The 20,588-nt window shown below is 38.4% G+C and overlaps 1 protein-coding gene across 3 annotated transcripts in view; it reads right to left on the bottom strand.

The window, feature by feature from the left end:
• PLIN2 (perilipin 2) overlaps positions 1-18,314 on the bottom strand; it is a 54,724-nt gene extending 36,410 nt beyond the window's left edge. Inside the window, exon 1 of one of the 3 annotated variants that reach the window (XM_044685312.1) lies at positions 18,296-18,314. The gene's annotated coding sequence lies outside the window, so the exon portion shown is untranslated. Of the gene's footprint in view, positions 1-2,519; positions 2,619-18,295 lie in introns of those variants that run through there. The other 2 variants (XM_044685318.1, XM_044685305.1) reach the window with 2 other exon arrangements.
• Between the last annotated feature and the right edge of the window lie 2,274 nt (positions 18,315-20,588).

Below are 20,588 nucleotides of genomic sequence, written 5' to 3'. Positions count from 1 at the left end.
TTTAGAACATTAGGTCTCTGCTCAAGCTGGAATAGAAATCATTTTAGTGTCATCTTCAGAACATGCCAACAAGAAAAGCACTCATTTTAGAACACGAGGTCTCTACTCAAGATTAAGCTCAGATGTAACCTTTACTACCTAAATGGCTTTATCCATTATAGCTTAAGTTTAATTCACTGTTGCAAACAGTATGACTGGATTGCAAAGTACAAGATAGAGAGCAATATATAAGGACTGGATAGGGCCAACATACTTGATCTGAAAGCAGGGTCAGCCCTGCACTTTAGGAAAAGTAATTTGGCTGCAATCTGAAAGATGGATGAAGAAGATTCAGGCATAAAATTCTGACTAAAAAGGAGGTTATTACAATAGTCTATGCAAGTCAATGCAAAGGCATAAATTAAAATGGGGCCTATGTGAGCTGAGTGATGTAAGGGGATGTAGATTTAGAAATCAACAAGATTTGGCTAAGAGAGCAAGCTTTCATACAACTTTTCATCCAACTCTTTAAGAGCCACAATAAAGCTCTCCCTCAATACAAGGAAATATATGATAGAAGTATATCAAATCCTCAAAATATTAACATCTTTAGAATATTTCCCCATATTAAGATCAGGTTTGTCAAAAATGGTTTAATCTGTCATGATAACTGCAGAGAAAGTCACTGATCTGGCAGGTTGACAGCAAAAGGGTATAGGGAAAAAAAACCTTATAAGTCAAATTAGCTATATCTTAAAGAGTCTCTAATCATCAAATTAAAACTTTCATAGGACAGCTTTTAATAAATATATGGAACCGAATCCCCAAATTGTCGTAAAACTAGACTTGTTTTAAAAAACAATTAAAGATAAACATTTTGTCCTATTTTCCCCTGCTGACTTTTTCACTGGGGTTAATTCAATTTTTTGTTGGGGATTTTTAAAAAACAAGTGACACTGTACTTTACTATCCTCAATCTGTATTATTTCCCACATGTTGACTCACATTCGTTAGAAATTTATAAAATATTATACTATTTCATTGGTCAGCCTTTCCTTCTCCAATAGGTAAGCATATAAATTGCTTATACGGTCAAAAATTGGAAAAAAAAATTAGTCAAAAACTGAACTAAGTATTTCTTCTTTCTGTAAAGGATGATGCCCAGAATGGCTTGTTGTATCCCAGTACCCAGAACACTTCTCTCTCTCTCTCTTACTAGAGTTTAATGAAGGGTTCAATTCTTAGGATACAAAATCTTAAGATCTAGTTAAACTGACTTTCTAGGAAGAAGCTTGTGAGTAGGGAGGAGTGGTCAAAGTCTACCTAACCTAGGGTAATTTAAGTTATATCAATGGGAGAATAAGAAAAAAAAGTTTTTGTTCCAACACTCACTTAGAAGACTGAGAAAAAGTGGAGTATCAACTGCTAGATATGGCTACTCCCTAGCCCTCAGGGAAAAATGAAAAAAGATTGGCAACTTTTCTAAAGTACTTCGCAAAACCAAATGCTTCAAGCAGATATTCAGATAGCAAGGACAGCCAAGAGCAACTCTTGTTTCCCAACACTGGCCATGGAAACCTTTTTAAAGGAAGCCAAGAGAGGGAAAAACCAGTTTGTCTCGCCCTCTCCCCACTACTTAAGACCTCAGACTACAAAAAAGAAGGGATCTCCATTTCCTAGATTTTGCATTTTTTCCCTCTATTACAGAAATGTGGGTGCTTTCCCAAAATAAATTGTATCTAGCTACTTCGTACTTGTATTTATGACATTATGTGCTCACACACATATATACGTACATACACACAGATAGATATATACACAGGTTCAATAAAGAGTGTATATATATATATATATGTGTGTGTGTGTATAAATGTAGGATCACTTATATGTCTACATATAAGACGAGATCAACGTAGGGTACATATTAAATGTGCCTATATATTTAAATATAATAGATGTCATCAATACATACCTGTCGTGTGTATTACACACACACATATTTAATATGTAACCCTTACCCCCTCCCTTTTACATACTCCCAATGAGTATGTAACTCATTGCCAGTAGGGATTGCTTCTTTCTTTATACTTGTATCCTCAGCACCAAGTACAATGCCGGGCACATAGTAGGCACTGAACACTTGTTGAATGATAGCTACTTAAACTAGATTTGCAGAAGTGGCAAAGCCTATCGACACAACCACTCCGAAATCCAACACAGCGAAAGCTCAGACACAAGTTTCCAGCCCCAACGTCGCCGCAGCCTCCGCCACCCAACGGAGTCATACAGCAACATTCCCGGAGTATCGAGAACGTAACCCACTCTTACTAGGTTTTCAGGGAAATCCTACCCCACCCTCCCGCCCCTTACCCCGGCTCCCCAATCCGCCGCTGCCACGAACTGGCTCCGGGCAGCCCCGCGTGACTTTGAATGCAGCGGGTGGAACCTCCAGTTCCCAAAGGCGCCGCGGAGACGGCCAGGCTAACTGTCCTTGACCCTGACGCCGGCCACTAGACCAGGACGCTCTACCCAGCACTCACCTAACAGTTAGGAAGGGGCGGCTGAGAGACTGCACAGGGTAAAGCGAGAGTCACAGGGACCTGAGTAATAGAGATAACGCGACGCGCTCCTTAAACGTAGACAGTGTCCCTCAGTCGGGGCTAAATATAAGTACAGAAATCCCACCCACGCAGGCGTCTTCCACGCCCCTCCCCCGTTGCATTCGCGAGACTTCCCCGGGGCCGCCTCCCCGGTACGGTATGCCCTGGGCTGGACGCTTACGTCACTGGACAAAGTCTCGGACACTCCTCCCCAGTCTTCGTTATATCTTCCAGTGTCCCAGTTTGAGGCTGTAATTGCAATCTGGCTGCAACCTCTTATTAGTTAGTACTTACTGCTGAAGAAACCCTAATTACTAAAGCAGTAAAAGTGACGGTCAATGAATGGAAGCATGAGTTAGACAAGTCACATCAAACGTCACTGGGTCTCAGTTTTCTCATTTGTAAAATAAGTGGGTTAGACAAGATGGCCTCAAACGTTATTTAGTTGGAGACCAGTGATTTTTTTTTTTTTAACCAGTGATTCACATGATGTGTTCCTGTTGTTTTTCAAAAGGTAGATAAGAGTTAAGGACCAACAGCATTAATATGATAGTGAAGATAGAGAGCCCCCTATTTAGATTAGCCTGGGAGAGATTTTTAGAAATGAAAACAAAAGACATTCCCCCTTCCTCCTGTTGGCAAACGAAGGGCTGATTTGGCAGCTCTGAAATTTAATAGATTTCCGAGATATCGTTGATACAGAATCAATATTAAGCATATAGGTATATAAAGAACACCAACCTCAAAATATCTATTTAAACATATATGTAATAGGTCTCAAGGGGCATATTAAGAACTATCTGGTTTATCCTTAAACTCTGGCTGGCAAATGTTTGTTAAACTGAATCAGGCAAACTACACTGAAATTACCCCCAGAATGAAAGTGATATATTTAATTCAATTTAACAAAATGCAAATTTCATTTGAAAAAAAATATGAAAGCTTTAAAATGTAGCTGCTCAAGACACTACAGTATACTCTGGGCATACAAAGATGAAAAACAATAAAGTTCTTGCAATCAAGAAACTTACTGTATAATAAAGGTAATGTGACTGTGCAGAAATAAGTATGAAATAACAAAACATGATGATGAGAGAAAAAAAGTGCCACAAGAAAATCTGAGGAGGGGAAAATTACTTTAGCCAGAAAACAGGGAAAGGATTAATTTTAAAAACATGTTGACACCTAAGCTCACCCTTGAAAGAAGAGGATTTCAAAAGACACAAAGTGGATATTTGTTTTGAGCACAGAGAAAGATCTGTGAATATAGAGATAAGAGAATGCATAGTGTGTGAGGGAATAGTTTGGCTAGAATATAATAAAATGCTTGCAGAGAAATACTGGAGTATTGTTTTTTAAAATGCAAGTTTTTATTCTCTTTTGGTAATGTTTATCCTCTCAGGAAGCTTGTCCTTGGAAGAGAAAAGTCATTTTAATGAGCATTAGATGGTGGAAAGGGTGCGAGAGATATATTGGAGATAGAGATTTTTTTGTTTGCTTTGTTTTTTAACAGTGAGTAGTAGAGGAAGACAGAATTGTGAGAAAAGAGACTGAGCTCATTGGGAATTTGAGTTCAGGGAAAGAGATCCAAGGAAAAGTTTACAAGTATACTTGAAAATGCCTCATTATTAATGAATAACTATTGGTTTCTAAATTTTTTTTTTTTTTTTTTTTTTTTTTGCCTTACAGCAACTAATGCTTGCCCTTTCACCTACAAAACACTTCTTTCTTTTCATCCATAAAATCTGAGTCATTCCCTTTCTGGATGAGTCATATTCTCTAAAAACACTATAAAACACACTGGAAAAATAAAATATGTAGTTGCTAGACTTCAGGATGAAACCCTTTAATTCTGTTTATTTCCACAAAATTGATTATATATTTTAAATAATATATCTCATTATCTATTCCTTCATAAGTGTGAATAACTCCCTGAACTTATACAAAATCAAGGCCTTTCCACCACATGAGTTGCTGTACCTTTCCCAAAATAGGCATTGGTAGTCAGCTTTCTGGTGTTGAACTTCTCTTACACATGAAGCTAGGCTTCAGATATATCATCTGTTATAGACCAGGAAGATATCCTAGAGTTTTGCAATAAGGGGGTAATGTTGCAATGCAAGAAACCTTGCTTTACAGTTTGTGCTTCTTTATGGCCTTTAAGAACCTAAGAGTTTCTTTCATTTCAACATGAGATTTCAAAAGGGACTTAAATAAGGTGATCTTTATTAACACAATGTTTAAATTTATAGAAAATGGAACACCCTCAACTTATTTTCCTTATATGTAGTATAATGAGAAAGCTGACCTCAGTTTGGAAGTATAACCCATAAGCTTGCTAATAGGATATTTCTGGTTATTTTGTATGAGAGTTTGAATTTTCCAGGGAACCTATGATGAAGTACCACAAACTTATACCATATGATTCTGAAGTTTGGAGCTGAAAGAGACATTAGAGTTCATCTGATATAGTTGTACTGGATCTGTACTGTACATTTAACAGATGAAGAAACTCAAAGCCACAGAAGTAATGTCCTCAGTCACATAAAAAAGGAGAGCTAGATCCTCGCATGCTATAGCTAGCATGCTTTCCATTTCAACAAACTTCCTAAAAGGTCTTTTGTGTTTACTTCTTTACACTTTAGTCTTGAAGGGTTTTTTTCCCCTCTAGTCCTGTGTTAATATTGTTTCTAGGGGCCATAAGGCAAATAGGACAACCAAGGTAACAGTGGTGGATTTAAGTTGAATGGAATTCTACTTCAGAGGAGAGTTGTCTGCCTGAAGAGGATAGAGTAACTTATTCATATAGTGCTTTAAAGTTTCACAAAGCAATTTCCTTATAACAGCCCTGTGAGATAGGCACATCACTTTATGACAAAGAAGAAAGCAGAATTGAAAATTAGTTTTTCAACTCCAAATTCAGTATTCTTTCTAGTGTACCAAGTCTTTCCTAAGCAGCACAACATTCTAGAATCCTGTTCTGCCCTTCTCCTTTGATAACTAAAGTCCCTTTGGTGAAACAGTGATGGTTCACAAAGCAATATTTCTGCAATATAAGTTGCAATGCAATTTTCTTTGCCTTAAGTTATTATCACAGCATAATGGTGATATACAAAAAAAGGCTTGAAATGAAATTTGGTCTTTGAGGAAATGAGGGTCAGAATAGAGTACAACTGCTCTCTTTATTTCATACCTGTTTGCTGATTCTTTATTGCTTCTATAACCTTTCTTAGCTTTACTACTGGTTTCTGCTCTCCCATAGGTGAGTCTTTCTTACTCTCTTATGTAATCACTAAATCAATAAATTTGAATAAGTTACCTTAATATTTTGGGACTCAGTTTTCACATCTATAAAATGACTGCTTTCATCATTTATTTACCCCTTATATAACTGAAGTAATTTGTCCCAAGCAAACACTTGGTTCTATGACATTGTGGGAAATTATTTTCCATATACTACATTTATCCCAATATAAGGATCGTGGATTAGAAATAATTTTTGCATATTCTTGCATCTGGGTTCTGGGTCAAAGACTTTTTCATATTTTCTATGTCCTTAGGAATTCTAGTGAATGTCTTTCTTTTATCAAAATGTGGTTAATAGAGAAGTGAAAAAAAGATTTTCTTCTTGACTTCATGATCTGTGGGTATGGAGAAGGGTGAGATTTTGATGGACTACCTCCCAATTAGCTATTTACCAATTAGAGATGTCTTAAGAATGTTCAAGCTGAATAATGAGCTCCTAAAATTCTGTTTATAGGTCTGCTTGACAGAGTTTCAGGATCTTTGATCATTTGAGGGGGCCAGTGATATATCTATCGCTTTATTGGTCATAATGCTAGCTTAACCAAATAAAGTGATATTTTTACCCCAAACCAGACTCTTGAATTCATTTACTTGTAGCATCTATGTGACTCCTAAATCTGAACTAAAACACTTGAAATGTATTACCTATCCATCATTATGATAGTTGTGTTTTCCACACTGTTCCAAAAGAAACAGCCTTTTCCACTTTCTAGACTTCCATATTAATTGGTTTTTATACATGTGAGAACGTGAACAATTTTAGACTTCAGTGAATTCATGATCATACATTTATATATATATATACATATATATATGTATATATATATATAATCCCTGTACTCAAAAATGTCAACTGCAGTGAGATTTATAGCCTCATTTAAATCTATTCTCTTTCATAAATTCTCCATGCCAGCCAAACTGAACTATCTGAACTTGTCCTTTGCCTTCTCACTTCCACAGAATGTTCAGGTTTTCCTCTGTGCCTAGAACACACTCCTTCCTCATCTCCACTCATTGAGAACCTTTTTTTCAATGTTTAATTCAGGTCCCAATCTCTTCCATGAAGCCTTTATCCCCTTCTCCCTTTCCCAAGTGAAAATACTTTGTCTGAATCTCTCTTTTACTTATATTCTATTTTATAGCATAATTATTTGTGCACACTTAAGAGTAAGTGATTATGGGCCAGACCCATACTGTTTTTTGATCTCCATGTCTTCAATATCAAGCACCATGCTTTACCAGAAGATAGTCGCTTAATAAGCCTTTGTTGAGTCTAATCTCACCTTGGTGGTAGTGGCTTGTGGCATTTGGCAGAAGAGAAGGCTATCTGCTCCCAGACTCTTGCCCCCTCCAGAGTGTGGGCAGAGTCACTCTTTCAAAATACTCCCCTCAGGCATCCCAGTTGGCAGGACTGTCATTTAATCAAGGACCCATAGCCAACCTTTGGGGGATGGGACTCTTTCCTTGAACTAGAGAACAATGGGGAGAAGAGTTGCCCAAGGTTGTTGCCCTTAAGGGAAAGGAGTTGGGTTTTCTACTTTCCAAGTGTCCTCCCCCTAAAAACAGAGTTGGCTCAGGCTATGTCAAAGTTTTCTATTTGATTTGAATTCATTTAATCTTTTCTCTTCTTTGAGGGACTATAATAACATGTTATCAATAAAAATCTCTTTGGTTTATCCAGAACTCCAGCTGGTGAGAAATCGCAAAGATCTGAAAAAGGATCTCCCTCATTTCTGTCTCTGGGTGACCAGTCTCCCGCTGAGGCCTTTTTAAATCTTCTCAAGGATATTTGGATCCTGAGAACACATAGCCAATACAGAAAGCAAACAAACTTTTTTTTAAATAAGGAACAAAATATGTAACAGTTTCTCCACTGTCATTTTTAGAAAACAGGCAACTTTCTACAATGGTTCTGTTCAGCTACAGTCTTATCTCTTTTTATCTTGCCATCTTCGACGTGGAATCTAGATATCCCAAACTTGTGGCCTAGTGAGATCTGATGAACCCCAAGTTTTAGAAATAGCTTGTAGGTTGGAAACCCCCAAAGCTTGTGCTTATTCCCAGTTCCCATGAGAATCCACCCTGAAGGGAATCTCAGGCTAGTGGTTGCCAACTGAATAATGGACCCTAGGGTAAATGCTAAATATCCTTTTTGTCTTAGGTAGTCTTCCCCATTGTATCTGAGACCCTTTCCCAGGAAGACACACCTGGGAGGGAACCATCCTTTAGTATCCATTGTAAGCAGCCCCTTCCCTTACACCCTAGCATCTGGCTAGGATTCCTTTCCCTAGCTTGATTGTAAATCCCATCCTTACCAGTATAATGCAAATCATCTTTCCCAGCCCCTGGCTCTTCCCAAATGGTATATAAGTTCCCCAATTACCTTTGTTCCTTGGAGTGGTCCTCTAGTCAGTTGTCACTCTTAAGGGGTCAGGGAGCAGAGCAAAGCAGAGCTCACTCTGCATAAGGCCCAGCTCTGTTTAGAGGCCTAATCAGCCCTGTTCCCCCTTTCCCTTAATTAAAGAGTGGCTTTATGACTATTTAACAGTTCTCTGTTTTTTCAAAGTTAACACCATTCTTTTTGCCCTAAATTTATAGTGAAGGAGGCCAAGACAGGGAGCCGCTTGACCCTTGCAAATTATTTCTTTGCAAAACACCCTATGTGCAGGCCCCTGACCAAGCACATAGGTGGGTCAACACCCTAACTGCAGGCCCCTGATAAAGTGCATAGATGTGTCAATGCCCTAACTGCAAGATGCTCCAGGAGAAGCCTGTGAGCCACATAGGCTGATGAGCAGCTGGTATAAAACTCCTATACTCAAGAGCCACAGGCAGAACTCTTGGGCTGAGCTCCCCTGGTGTGCACCAGATCAATAAATGACCCTTCTTGCTTAATTGCATTGTTTGCTGGTCTTCCTTGGTGGTGGGCGGCGACCCGGACCCCAACAATAGTCATGGCAGCAGCTTCAGTAGCAGAGAGAGCTATTCTACCCTCCCCTCTCTTCTTTTGGTTGTGCCTCAGACATCCACTTTCCTGCCTCATCCTCAGATGACCTCCCCCCTCCCATCCCACTATTCCCTACTCCTGCTGAGGCTGCTTGGGTTCAAAGGTGAGAGGTGGAAGGCAAGGATGCTTAGCAAGCCTCTTGCTTCCTCACACCATTTTGGTTGTAATCTTTCTTGTTGCTTGCAGTAGCATATGCTTGCCAGACCTTTGAAATCACCTTAGTGGTTTACTCACTTCTCACCTTTCAGTTCCTCCTTACTGAATCAGAACAGGATTTCTGTCTCAAGCAAGCAAGCATACATTCCAGCTTCATTGTACTTTCTTAGAAAAGAGGTTGACACATTCATATAAAAAGGTAACTGATAAAATTAGGCTGTGTCTAATTGAATACCAAATAAGTAGTATAAACAATCAAGCATTTAAGTTCATACCACTCATTAGGTACTGCAAAAGTGCTGAGGAAGTACAAATCAAGGAAACAATGCATATTTCTAAGAAGCTTACATTATTTGTGAAGAAACAACATGTACACAAAGAATAAATACAAATTAGATACTGTCTACATGGAATCTAGAGATCCCAAACTTGTGGCTTAGTGAGATCTGACGAACCCCAAGTTTTAGAAATAGCTTGTAGGCTGGAGACCCCCCCCCCAAAGCTTGTGCTTAGTGTTCCCTAGAGAATCCACCCCTGAAGGGAATCTCAGGTTAGCAGTTGCAGACTGAATAATGGACCCTAGGGTAAATGCTAAATACCCTTTTGTCTTAGATAGTCTTCCCCATTGTATCAAAGACCCTTTCCTAGGAAGGCACACCTGGGCTGGGACCATCCTTTAGTATCCATTGTGTAAGCAGCCCCTTCCCTTACACTCTAGCCTCTGGCTAGGATTCCTTTCCCAAGCTTGATTGCAACTCCCATTCTTACCAGTATAATGTCAATCATCTTTCCCAGCCCCTGGATCTTCCCAAATGGTATATAAGTTCCCCAATTTCCTTTGTTCCTTGGAGTGGTCATCTAGTGAGTTGCCACTCCCAGGGGCTCAGGAAGCAGAGCAAAGCATAGTTCACTCTGCATAAGGCTCAGCTCTGTTTAGAAGCCTTATCAGCCCTGTTCCCCCTTTCCCATGATTAAAGAGTGGTTATGACTATTTAATAGTTCTGTGTTTTTTCTAAGTTAATATAATTTTCAATTCAATTAACATTTATTAGGTACCTACTATGTTTCAGGCACTGTGTGCTAACAGGCTCTGGAGATACAAAAAAGAGGCAAAAGACAATCCTACCCACAAGGAGCTTACAATCTAATGGGAGAGTCAACATCCAAACAAATATATACAAAACAAGGTAAGTAAGGGATAAATAGAAAATGACTAAAAGAGAAAGCACTAGAATTAAAAGCAATTTGGGAAGGGTTCTTGTTGAAGGTCGGATTTTAGTTAAGATTTAAAGGAAGTCATGGAGGGAAAGCATTTCAGGTAAATTGAAAGAGGAGGCTCTAGCAATTGGAGGGAATCAGGAAAAGTTTTCTGTAGAAAGTGGATCTTCTGCAGTATCTTGAAGAAAGTAAGGGATTATGAGGTGGAACAGATAAAGATATGCATTCCATTCATGAGGGAATTGCAAATTAGACATGGAGACTAGAAATGGGTTATTGTGTGTGAGTAACAGAGAAGACTAGTTTGGCCTGACCATAGAGTGCAAAAATGGGAGTAATGTACAATGAGACTGGAAAGTAGGAAGGAGAGATTAAGAAGGCCTTCAAGATTCAAAGGCAGTCAACAAAAAGCTTGTTAACTTGAAAAAAAGTAAAACAACTTCCAGTTCTACAATTATAATTCTATGATCTTATGAATTTCATTCAGTCAAAGAAATAAATCATTTTTTTCATGTTGATCTGAGGGTTCAAATTTGCCAGATGGATTATCTGTTTCTTTGGAACTATTAATCCCAAAATGATTCCTTAGCATGAGTCATGAGTCAGAACACCAGATGATTGTCTCTACCTTTTCTCAGACTATATGTAAACTTATGTGTTTCATAACTTACTGACACCTGAATGATCCAAGTAGGTCACAATTATCCCCTGACCTTCTGCTGCTTCTGCTGAGAAGGCACGACTTTATGAAAGCCAATAGCAAAATAAGTTTATTCTCAATTGAGCATTTCTGGGCTCTATGGGTCTGAGGGTTTTTATTGGAGTTTTTAACATGCTCTCTGAAAATATTTTAATATAGAATACTAAAGGCTTTCCTTGGGTCAATTGTAGCATTTTCAGAAATAGAATTACTCAAAGAATAAAGACTAAAAATTTTGATGGTCACTTAGATTTCTTTTTTGTATTTAACTTTTAAAATGGGTTAATTGAGCCACACTCCCCAAATAATAAAACAAAGTGATTCTCACTTCAAATGACCTAGAAAACTTTCTTTAAACTATTAACAATATTTGCATCCTTGTGTTGATTAGTCATTAAATAAATATTATTAGCTGCATTTTTTTCAGTATCTACCAGGTGTCAGGAACTGTTCTAAGTAGTGGAATACACAAAGAAAGTTAAAAACAAAACAGTCTGTTCTGAAGAAGCTTACAACCAAACAGGATAGACAAAATGTAAGCCACAATGTACAAATGGGCTATATAAAAGATAAATAGGAAATAATGCACAGAAGAAAGACCTTTGAATTAAAAGGGATTGGGAAGGACTTCCTATAGAAGATGGAACTTCGAGGAAGCCAAGGAAGCCAGGAGAAGAGATGAGGAGGGAGGACATTCCAGTTATGGGGGAGAGGGAATCAGGAGATGGAGTGTGTTATTCACAGAACAGTAAGGAGGTCAGTGTTATTGGCCTTAATGTGGTAGGACTCAATCAGCCAAGGACAAAAGGGGTTCTTAGGAATACAGAGTGCTCAAAAAAATACTACCAGAGGGGGCAGCTGGGTAGCTCAGTGGATTGAGAGCCAGGCCTAGAGACGGGAGGTCCTAGGTTCAAACCCGGCCTCAGCCACTTCCCAGCTGTGTGACCCTGGGCAAGTCACTTGACCCCCATTGCCCACCCTTACCAATCTTCCACCTATGAGACAATACACCAAAGTACAAGGGTTTAAAAAAAAAAAAAGTAAAAAGAAAGAAAAAAATACTACCAGGGTTTCAGGCTAGGACAGAGTAAAGACTGGTTGTTCTGGAAAATATTTCCAATCACTGGACTTTGACCTGAACCCAGCTGGCATACTTGAGCAACTTCATTCCTGCCTTTCACCAACATATAAGCCAAAATGTTGGGGGTAAGGTGGGAATTATTTTTCTCTAGAGGTTGCATATGAAGGGTGGTACTGTCCTCTCCATAGTGATTTTCCTACAGTCATCCGTACCTAGTCCGACAAGCAAGGACAGGCACCAGTGTTAGCCTTTGTTCTGGTCTACTTAATCTTAAATCTGTGCACTGGGAATCACCCCTAGGGTAACCTCTTTCTGCTTCTTCAAATTCCATTACATTTGAAAGGTCATTCTCCTTCAAGGCTAAATGGAAGATTGGCTGACTTCAGAGCTCAGATCTGGGTTCAAATTCTACTTTTTGACACTTAGTAGCTATGTGACCTTAGGCAAATGATTTCACTTTTTTGAGCCTCATTTTATTCATCTATATAAGAGTTAGAGTCATTGTCCTCTAAGGTCCCTTCTAGCTCTAAATCTATGATTTTCTAAACTGCCTTCTCTTCCTCTTTATCTGAAACAGATAAGACAATATTAAAAGAACCATAAAGATTGCCTTATTTTATCTGTAGTCACCTGCTTTTTCCCCATTATAATAATAACTTACAAATGTTGCATTTGCCATTTTCCTCAAATATTATATTCCTCAGGAATCAAGTCCAAGTATTTTCTTAATTCTAAAGAGAATAATATTGATATGTAGAGAAGGAGAGAAGGGAAATAATTTACCAAAAGTTAGATAGCCGGTATGTATAAAATTAGGACTTGAATCCAAGACCTGGATTAAAATTTGGCCGCAGACTTTCTAGTTGTGTTTATCCAAGGCAAGTCACTTAACTTCTGTTTACCTTAGTTTCCTCAACTATAAATGGGGATAATAATAGTACCTACCTTCTAGGATTATCATGATGATGAAATGAGATAATATTTGTAAAGTGTTTAATAGTACCTGACACATGATAGGTGCTTAATAAATATTATTATTTATTATTCTATTCTGCTTTTGTCTGTTGCCTTCAGTACAGAACCACTTCACTAATTAAGTGTCTAGTATTCATTTAGCAAACAAGCATGCATTTTTTTTTATTACCTACTAGAAAGACAGAATTATATTAGGTCATAAGAAGAAACAAAAACTCTAGAAGACATGGTCCTAAGTCCTCAGGAGTTTGTCCCTATAGAAGTTAGAGAAAGAAGACGTGCACTTAATTACAGCACTTAGGTTTTTGATTTAGTACAAGTTCTAAGTAAGGAGGTAATAAAGTGAATGAGCAAACACAACATTTCGGTATGGTGAAGATACATAATATCATGGGTGCGGATATACAGATATAGATTCCAGGCCTTATTAACACACCTTAGTAGCACTCTCCTAGGGTAACTATGGTCCAAAACATTCATCACCTGGTAGCCAAACCTCCAGTGTTAAGCCTCTCTCTCTCATTTTAGCAACAGACATAAAATTGCCAGTCTCATACTTGAAGTCATTCCAGCTGGATAGGGCCAGTCAGAACATGCATTTCACCAGCATGACCTTTGAGATTCCACAATCAGATCATTTCATGCCATGATGAGGTAAGGCCAAACATTAGTAGCTTAAGGCTAGACCTTAAGGCTAACATGATAAAGAATATGAATCTTGAGCAAAGGGTCTTGAAGGTAATAATAGAAAAGAATGAAGAGTTGAGGAGAGAGTATTCTATAAAGGAGAGATAGGATAAGTAAGGTACTAGAAGCCAAATATACATAGATAACTGATCAAGACTAAACCAGGATAATTAGGATCCTAGATTTAGAGTGAGAGGGTACCTTTGAGGCAATCTTGCTCAACCTCCTTATTTTATACAAGAATAATCTTGAGTCTCAGAGAGATAAGGAACTTGGGTCTTTACAGATAGTGAGTAACAACCAAGATTTTACTCCAGGTCCCCTGATTCCATCCAGTGTTTTATTATTTTTTTTTCTATTGTACCATTGGCAAATCAGACACATAACTGGTATGGGGGGAAATAGAGCTTTACAGCATGGTTCAGACATGGGGGCAGTAAACACTTCCTTTTTCTTCCCTCTAGCCCGGGGGTTGGCAACCTTTTTGGCCGTGAGAGCCATAAACGCCACATTTTTTAAAATGTAATTTCGTTAGAGCCGTACAGTGCTCACAGTGTGCACTCCTGTAACAGCGCCTGAAAAAAAAATTGACTTTATGGCTCCTGCAGAAAAAACCATATTTGGCCCTCAAAAGAGCCAGATATGGCTTGAGAGCCATATGTTGCCAACCCCTGCTCTAGACTCTCCTTTCCCCAGACTCAGTGTCTGGGGGTGGGACAAGTTGCTCCTTTTTCAACACTATATATACCTATACTCACTCTAAACCTCCTAAGATTCCCCTCAGCCATGCTGTACTCAACCCCAAACTGAATTTATCCCAGTTATAATATACAAATAACCAACACATAATAATTTCTTGCATGATTTTGCTTAATGTTTGCAATTCTTGTTAGAAGGGAATATATAGGAAAGTTAGTATCAATGATGAAGAACAAATATCACCTAAAAATTGGAAACATTTGTATAGAACTAAAGAGGTACAATTGTAGTAACTCATTTACACTAATTTTACTTTATTCCCTTGAAGGAATCATTAATCAGAAGTTTAGGAGTTTAGTGCATTATGTATATAGAGAGCAGAACCATGGAAGGTCAGAGCTGAAAGATCATTCTAGCCCAACCTCAGTCCTTTAATAGATGGGTGGGAATACTAAAACTGAGGGATAGGTTCAAATCTGGCCTCAGACACTTCCCAGATGTGTGACCCTGGGCAAGTCACTTGACCCCCATTGCCCACCCTTATGACTCTCTTCCACTGAGGAGCCAATACACAGAAGTTAAGGGTCTTAAAAAAAATGTGTTCCCAGAGTGCAAGTATGAAAAATAACCCAACAACAGCTTAAAATAGTGGATTCTCATGGATTTTTAAAAAAATAAGAAATATTACCTTGATGTACGCAAACAAGCCTCGTTTCTATTTGCTTATAAATACTAAACTTTGAAATCATGGCTTATATATAATTTTTTTCATTTTAAAATTTTACATTCCAATTCTCTCTCTCCCACTGTCCTTTCCCCTACCCTTTGAGAAAGCAAGCAGTACAATAGTCATTATATATAATTATAGTCATGTAAAACATTTCTATAAAAGAGGTTAAAACTTTAGGAACGTTGACTTACTGACAAGGGCCCCAAAATCTAGAGAAGTACCCACTGCAAAGATTCTAGGTCAAAAGGCAATCTGTTGGACTTGTAGGAGAGGACTATCCTTAGGCAGACCCTTTTCTTTACTTTTACATAATAACCTTTGCACTGGGTGATAAGGGCCTGCCTCTGACTAAGTAGGCCATGGGTCACAGTTGTCTACTCTAGAAAAACCCATGAGGTAGGCCCTGAATATTAGTCACATGATACAGTGTTCTAGGTCATTGGATATGGAACTTGGAGGTTGTCCTGAGTTTCAATCTCAATTTTGCCATTTGCTTGAGCAAGACATTAAAGAGGAAGTTGGATTAGCATCATAGATTTAGCCAGAAGAACCTTGTAGCTCTAAAGTTTATGATCTTATAAATTCAATTCAATTCAATAAAAGTTAGTTTAGCATATAACTCCATGTATATAACATGGATGATGGAAGGAAGCACTGATTTACTAAACTGGGACATCTCCTATGAAGCTGGACATGTAGTCTGGTCCATTGTTGAGGGGCACATATATTTATTGGTTCCCACTGACTGGGGAATTGCCTCAAAGATAATTATAGATTATATACTATGGGGTTGGGGATGGAGACATTCTAGTTTTATATGCTTTTCTTGGAAGAACCTTTATGGTCAATAGGAACAATAGAAATGATTTCTTTTTTGTATCTTTCTCCCTTTGGTAGTACATTCCTTCCCTTGGACTTCTAGAGAGGACTTCTCTCCCCCCTCTCCCCACATCCCCAAAATGTTCATTTGTTGCACTGGCATTTAGTAGACTGGGGAACTTCCCAAAGAGATTGAAGTAAGCTCTGGTTCCCAGGACAGCAAACCCTGAGTTTTCCTAATCACTCATGTTCCATGTATGAGGTACTGTGCTAGTGCTTGAAATGCAAGGGCAAAATAATATATTTGCTGCCCTCAAGAAGATTGTAATCTAGTGGGGTTAGAAAACAATGAATTCAGTAGAAGAAATCAAACATTCTCTTAAGAATTTCAAGAAGGGAGGGATTACTAGTGTTGGAAAGATCAGCAAAGGTACTGTGGAAGGAGCAGCTAGGTGGTGAGGATAAGAGTAACAGTCCTGAAGTCAGGAAGACTCATCTTCCTGAGATCAAAACTCGCTTCAGATATTTACTATCTGTGTGACCCTGGGCAAGTCACTTATTCCTGCTTGTCTCAGTTTTTTCATCTATAAAATGAGCTGGAGAAGGAAATGGCAAACCGCTCTTGTTGTCTTTGCCAAGAAAACACCAAATAGGGTCATAGAGTTAGACACAATTGAAATGACTGAAGAACAAAATCATGGAGCAGATGGAACTCAGCCTTGAAATAGGGGGAAGGATTTCAATAGGGAAAGATAGGAGATTTATAGGAATAGTTTATTAGACAGAGGTGGGAGAGGATAAATTAACAGGCAGGCCTTAGTAAGTAATCCAGTTTATCTAGAGGGCAGAGAATTTCATGAAGTCTAGTAATGTGAGAAGGTAGGTTAGAAATGTGTTGATTGGTTTTGCATGACCATATCATTTGTTACAAAGAAGGGTTTTTATGGTTGTTTTCTTGAGTTAGTGGATAGTGTTAGAGATGCAAAATAGAAACAGAAAGAAAAGAGCAACAAAGAAACAGAAGAAACCAAACAGAAAATCAGAAGATGAAACAAATGGCAATTTGTTAACTAACTTATTAAATTCAAGTTATACTCAAAATTGTCCATAACAGGAATTCACATATTTATAAGCTATTTTTTTGTTCTTTGTATACTGAATGTGTTTGGTGATGGTTAATGATTTTAAGTAAAGACTAGTTTAGACCCTAATCTCTCTCTTTTTTTTTTCTTTTGCTTCTCCAATTCATTCTTTATATAGCTAATTCATTCTTTAAAACACATGCACATGTGAGCATGTGGCAGGCGTACATGTATACACACACAACCTAAAACTTATTTCTATTGATAATCTTTTGTTTTTTACAGTTCCTTCAACTCCAAATATATCCTTTTCCTTCCCCTATCCAATAAGCCACCCTTTGTAATAGAGAATAGAAAAGAGAGGAAAGAGCAGTTCAGCCAAACCAGCCTCTACGTATAATCAGTATACCACCATGCCTGCCACTCTAGGTGTTATTTCATAGCAGTATAATATAATAGGACTTTGACAACTGACATGGCATTTTGAAATTTATAGCTCACAGTGACAAGCATTCATTCACTCTCTCAGCTCAGAGGAGTGATTTGAGATTATCTTGTTCTCTGAGTCTGAAAAGGACTGAGTTTTGCACCATAGTTCTTAAAGGGACAAAGTCTGGGAGAGACAGATTAAGTAGTGGTATGGATTTCTAGGGCTGTAAAGGCCTTAGATTAAAGAACCAGATAATTGTTACAGTAGGGTGTGGCTGATTAAATAAAAGTAGGTAGAGATTACAGGGTTTTTAACTGGTCATTGCACCCTCTGAACTGATAACCACATCCATTGATGTTTCAATAAAATCATAACTTAGATTCAGGGATATGCGTAACCTAATATCACTTTATCCTAGTCTGCCACTTTTTCTTTTCTTTTTTAAACCCTTACCTTCTGTCTATGGAATCAATACTGGGTATTGGTTCTAAGGTAGAAGAGTGGTAAGGGCTAGGGAACGGTGTGTGTGTGTGTGTGTGTGTGTGTGTGTGTGTGTGTGTGTGTGTGTGGACGAGCGCNTGTGTGTGTGTGTGTGTGTGTGTGTGTGTGTGTGTGTGTGTGTGTGTTAGGTGACTTGCCCAGGGTCACACAGCTAGGAAGTGTCTGAGGTCAAATTTGCCTGTTTGCATATTGTAGTTATGAAAACAAACAAACAAGTCCTACCTTCAGTTAGTTTCAGGTTTGGGGGCTACATTATGAAAAGTATTAAATTCAGAAGAACTATAAGGAGAATTCTTAATTAGATTCTAATAATGGCATTCCTTACAGGGCTCAAATAACAAACGAGGATGCGGTAAAGAACATGTCCTTTCCCCCATATAGTAGAGCTGTCTTCATATTTAGAAGTCTACTGGATTTGCAGAGTGAAAAACTAGTCAGATCTAGTTTTATTCATTTCTAGATATGTTATTGCCAGTTTCCAAAATGATAATTTAGGTCATGCATTTATTAACAGAATAGGTTAATGAATTAGTAGTCATTTATTAAGCTGCTACTTGTGTGCCAAGCACAGGGTTTGGGACACAAAGAAATGCTCACAAGCTAGTAGAGCAAAAAACATGAGAACAGCTATGTACAAAAACAAGGTTTAACTAGGATAAATTGGAAATAACAGAGGGAGGGCACTAGAATCAAGAGGGGTCAGGAATGACTTCTGGTAAAGGGTGGGATATTAAGGAGGACATAAAAGAAACCAAAGAAGCCAGGAGGCAGAGAAGAAGAAGGAGAGAATTCTAGGCCAATGAAAATGCCCACACTTGGAAGACAAGAGTATATTGTTTGAAGAACAGCAAATGTTAAAAGGTGGAAGAATATGTGGAAGACAAGGAGAGCAGGGTATAAGGTATAGGAAAATTAGAAAGGTCAAGGTGGGTCAGGTTATGAGTATCTTTGAAAACCAAACAGGATTTTATATTTAATCCTGGAGATGATAGGTAATCACTAGAATTTATTGAGAAGGGAGGTAATATCCTTAGATCTATGGTTTAGAAAGATCACTTTGACAGATGAGTTAAAGATGAACTGGCACAGGAAGTTATCTGAACCAGAGAAACTAACTAGCAGGCTATTTCAATAGTCAAGGTGTTGGGTGATAAGGGGCTGCATCAGGATTGGGACAGTGTCACAAGGAGAGAAAGGGGGCTTAAGTGAAAGATATAATGAAGAGAAATTGATAGGACTTGGCCCAAAATTGAATATTCTGGGTTCAGGGTCTGAGAGAATGTGGAGTGGAGTATAACACCTAGGAGGTGAAACTGGGTGACTGGAAGGATGGTAGTACCTTCAATAGTAATAGAGAAGTTAGGAAGTGGGGGATTGGTAGAAAGAAAATGAGTTAAGTTTTTGGTATATCAAGTTCAAGATGTCTGTAAAACATCCAGTTCTAGATGTCCAGAAGGCAAATAGATATGTGAGTCTTAGAAGTAAAGAGAGAGGCTCAGGCTATAAATCCAAGAATTATCTCTATAGAGATGATACTTATACCTATGGGAACTGATGAGATCACCAAGTGAAATAGTATAGAGGGGAAAGAGAGGGCACAGGATAGAATCTAGGGTGGTACACACAGTTAGTGGGCAGAGCTTGAAAGCAGATCCAGTAAAGGAGAATGAGTGTGGCCAGATAGGTAAGAAGGAGAACCAGGAAAATACAGTGTCATGAAAACCTAGAGACAAGATAATTTAAAGGAGAAGAGAGTAATTAACAGTGTCAAAGGCTGTAGAGAAGTCAAGAAGGAGGAGAACTGAGAGAAGACCATCAGATTTGACAATTAAGAAATCACTGATAATTTTGGAGAAAGCAATTTAGTCACAAAAGTGGGAAGAATCAAGGGAGCAGTGTCATGAAAACCTAGATAAAGAAGCGAGTGGGTAGTGAGAATGTCTGGATTTAAGTGAACATTTTTTGAAGATGGGGGAAACATGGGAGAGAATGTGTAGGCAGTAGGAAAGAAAAATAAGCAGGAAGGGATTGAAATGAGAGAGTAGAGATGATGGAGGAAGTAATCTGATAGAAAAGAAGGAATGGAATGGGATTACCTGTGCAGATAGATTTACCATGGCAAGGAAAGGGGCCATCTTTTCATTTGAGACAAGCATGAAGAAGGAGATAGTAGTGGAATTCATCTCTGAGTCATGTGAGATGAGAGGGAAAAGATAAGAGGTAACTTTTGGCAAATGGTCTCAACTTCTTTAGTGAAATATGAGGCAAAGCACACTGCTGACAGGACGAGGGCCTCAGATCACGGTAGACCTGGGAAGGGGTGAAAAGATTTAGAAAAACCACTGTGACCAAAAAACAAGCTATTCCCCAACTGATAAATGGGCAAGGGACATGAATAGGCAGTTTTCAGGTAAAGAAACCAAAACTATCAATGAGCACATGAAAAAGTGCTCTAAATCTCTCATTATTAGAGAAATGCAAATTAAAACAATTCTGAGGTACCAACCTCATACCTAGCAGATTGGTCAATATGACAGCAAAGGAAAGTAAAAAATGTTGGAGGGGATGTAGCAAAATTGGGGCACTAATGCATTGTTGGTCGAGTTGTGAATTGATCT

The sequence above is a fragment of the Gracilinanus agilis genome, chromosome 1 (assembly GCF_016433145.1).
Source record: "Gracilinanus agilis isolate LMUSP501 chromosome 1, AgileGrace, whole genome shotgun sequence".
Classification (NCBI taxonomy): Eukaryota; Metazoa; Chordata; class Mammalia; order Didelphimorphia; family Didelphidae; genus Gracilinanus; species Gracilinanus agilis.
This window is presented reverse-complemented; position numbering and strand designations above follow the sequence as displayed.